Source organism: Trematomus bernacchii, unplaced genomic scaffold (genome assembly GCF_902827165.1).
Source record: "Trematomus bernacchii unplaced genomic scaffold, fTreBer1.1, whole genome shotgun sequence".
NCBI classification, from domain to species: Eukaryota; Metazoa; Chordata; class Actinopteri; order Perciformes; family Nototheniidae; genus Trematomus; species Trematomus bernacchii.
Genome location: NW_022987564.1, coordinates 6243493 through 6247691, shown reverse-complemented (window position 1 = coordinate 6247691; position 4199 = coordinate 6243493).

The window sequence follows — 4199 nt, the reverse complement described above, 5'->3', positions numbered from 1 at the left end:
TTCTTACCTCTCAATTGTCTGGATATGAATCGTAGACTTTAACTTAAGCTTAATCACAAAAATAATAAACCGAAGGAGGTTGTTTGACACACATAATTAAATACCTGACATTTTTGGAAACTAACTCATGTCCCATAGTCTCAGCACTTTGAGCCTATGCAGAGAGTTTGTTTTCATTGGTTGTTGCTGAATCCCCTGTTAACTGAACCACAGTGGAGGGGGCAAAAGAAAACATTTCATACCCGGGGCTTATTCTGTAGTGATTTCTTGAGCTCAGGGATCTGGGGAAGCCATAATTAGCTGGTGGTCTGTTTGAACAGTGTGAATGTGGAGCTGTGGGACGCATGCACCATATTCCCAGATGTCCTCTGAGCCACAGGTCAGCATGGGAGTCTCTGCAGGTGCAGCAGTAGCTACCCCAAGAGCTCACAGATAAAAGGGTTGGATACGGGTCATAAAGCAAAATGAATAGCCTGTGCGATTACATATTTCTGCAATTCTGAGGAAAAAAACTGCTTATAATAGTGATACAATGTAAAAACAAATTAATTTCAGCAGGCACTTGTGATGTTAAACTCAAAGCGGTCCTATGTCATGAGGTTCTTTCTAAATATTCTAAATTATACAAATGTTCAATGTTCACTTTCTATTTCTTCTGTTTTAATGTTTCATAACAAATTGCATTGAAATCATATGTGATCAGGTTGTGTTACAAAATAAATGTTCTACTGAAACACCAAACCTGAAACATTAGTAATTAGAGTTTTTATTTTTTAGGAAAATTGAGGTTTATGTAGACATTAGAGGCTGAGGAGCAACACATATCGAACTGCAGAAAAAAAAGTCTCCATGAGCAAAATCTGAAAAGCTTGGACTCTCTTACTGTAGCTATTGAACACTTGCCAAAAATATGAATATAAATATGTGTATTTTCTGGACTTAAAGGGGCGCTAAATGAATACAGGGACCCAAAACAACCCTTTGTATATCAGTTACTTACCCTGCGTTACCATGAACTATGAAACAAAAAGCAGAGAAAAGTCTTGATGAATTGAAGTTTATGATGGCCATGTTTAACAACAGCAAAACTATATCAATACATTGTCTACTCACACAGCTTGTGTAATATAATAAAGTTAATCTAGTTTGCTGTTGTTACATTTTGCCCCCATTGTCTTCAATTCAAGATTTCTTCTAGGTTTTTGGATACTTAGTTCACATGAAGGCATTGCGTGAAAAACGTTTTCTTTTTCTTTTTTTAAGTAACACAATGTGAGGAATAAATGTACAAATGTTCATTTTAGTAAAGTAAAGTATTCCTTTCCAAAGGTTTCCATCCCATGAATGTTCGTAAATGTCACGTACAAAATGCTCAAAGATGACACAGTGAAATACTGTAAAGTCCCAAAGGAATGGGCTATTACACGTTGTGCTTTCATAGATAAAAGAAACCGACACACTCTTTATCATAGTGCGTTCCATATCTCTCCATAGGGCTGTTGAGGGATGATTCTGGAAGAATTACTGTGTTTTTGCTTCACGGGTTGCGTGCGGAAGGTAAAGCCATCAGCTCTGACCCGAGGTCCTCGCCTGCAATCGGGGGGGAATCGATTCCCACCCTTAGATCACCGTGGCCGTGTTATCTTAAACTTGAGGCTGTTGCTCTGACACAGAGGAATGTCACCTCTGAGGCTTCGAAACACACACACACTCACACACACACACAGACACACACACACACACACACCCACACCCACACCCACACACACACACACACACACACACACACGCAGACGCAGACGCACACGCACACGCACACGCACACACCACACACACACACACACACACACACACACACACACACACACACACACACACACACACACACACACACACACACCACACACAGACACACACTAATATAGGTTATACACACAACGAGGGAGATTTCTCACGCCTACCAAACAGGGAAATAAATTCCACAGAGAGAGGGGGAAGAAGAGGGCTCCTGCAACCCAGCTCCTGCCCCCCCCCCTTTGATGTTTTGAGGTAATGGGATGACCGCTTGTTATCAGCGTGAAGGCATCTGGCTCTCTGGATATAAGTGTGCTATGATAAACTCTTTGATGACTGACACACACACTCTCTCCCGATCATTAATCACCGTTTATATATCACTGCTTTGGGCCTGCAGACCTTCAGCTGATCTTAAAGTCAAAGGTGCAGGCCTGTGTGTGTTTTAATAACACCAGGAGCTGTTCATCTTTGTAGAAATTGATTTCACACACATCCACAAAGATAGTAGGCCTTAGTCGTTGTTTGTTTGCTTTTTTAAACGTATACAGCCCTGCTGTCTTCCTCATTTCGTTCTCTCTCTGAAGTTCCCATTACGGGGTAACAAGAGCTGGTTTACATTAACCCTCAACACCACAAAAGACAGGGGGGAGAGGAAGCTGAACTGACAAACACACACACACACACACACACACAGAAAAAAGAGACTATATTTGCAAGTCTGGTTTCCATTAGAGCAAATTATCTGTGTTTCATCTCAACCTAAAGCTGTTAGTGTGTGTATTTGCAAGTGTATAATGTGTCTTTGTATGTGAGCGTTAGAGTCTTTTATTTATGTTCTGCTGTTGTTTAATCATAATCCCAATCTTCTGAAATGCAATAAAATAGTGCTTTGCATATCACTGCAGCATCTCAATCTTAAATCATCCATGACAGCAAACTTGGTGAAGATACAGCACCGATACTAATTTGTTTTTGGCATACAGCAGAACTTTTGAGCATATTTAATGGTCATACAAGGTTGATTTCTCCTTTTCCAAGCGTTTTCTGTCTGTTTGTTTATAATGCACACAGTATTTAATATGAATCAATTGGTTACAGGGGGCACTTTATCAGTATGGTGTATTGCATAAAGAAGAAATAAATCCAGAAACATATACAAAACTTTTGGGATTTTTTGGAGTTAGTGAATTCAATAATGTATCAACTAGCACAAATAGCCAAACATCATCCCAAAACAATCACAAACCAGCCAAATGCTTTCATTATCATTTCATATTTACTGGGGGCGGGGGGAGGTTCTCAGCAACATAGTACTTCTTTTCAATATAAGATATCAATAGAGAAGTAATATGGGGAGAACTCAGCAGAGTATTTAACACTTTGAAAGAGATAGCCTTGTTTTTAAGAGTTAGGGGCTATGTTAAAATAAGCAGGAAGTAATAGAGTGACAGGAGTGACAGAAAGGAAGTCGGGGCAGAGCAGCGCAGTAACATAATGAGCTCTCACACATTCCCTGAGGACGGTGCCAACTTCACCCATCACTCCCGACCTCTGACCTCTCAAAGTGACCCCCTACCCAGTCTACAGCGACCCCCAGCTGGACCACGAGCCACCACATTTACCTCCACAAAGCAGCCACTCAGTTCACTAATACCTATCAGATGGATGGACAGAGGAGTACAGGGAGAAGGGGAATGGATTGTGGGAGAGGAAGGAAACATGCCCAAGCTCCGAAAAGAACGTACAAGTGAGAAAAAGAAGAAGCGAACTCGGAGAAATGGGAGCAGGAAGGAGGGAATAACTTATAGGAATCCTCTCAGCGCTCCTGCCCGAGGCTGTTTATCTTCCAGATTGAGTTAAGCGCAAGCCTCTTATAACTCTCCACATACCAGACAATATCACAGTGACCCCGTTTTACTAACATAAACATATGCGCTTTATCAAAGACACGGCACGGCTCATTCAAACACATAGGCTCTTTCTCCTAACTTAATTTACCTCGCCTTATACAAAGTTCCTTTATTGGATTTGAGTTTTTCTAATTCTGGCTTTAAATGGGGAACTTTAGGGGGTCTATTGATGGAGATTGAAAGGTTTTCTCCATGTTTACCTTATGAAATCACAGTGGTCTCTTATCATGCACGCATCTATGGACTATCAGCATGGGAAACCCTGAGGTCACACACAACACACTGTGTTTTTTCCACAGAGAGAGATCATTGTTTGACTGAACATAGGGCCATTCACAATGATAGGAGTGTGGCTGTCAATGGGGAAATGTATGTTTCCTTGTTGTGTTAAAAGAAGAGAGAATTGTCCTGACTCTGCCAGTCGGCACCTCCGGGTCTGAAAAGTGAAGCCTATGCAAATTCTCATTTAACCTGAATAAATAAATAAAAAAT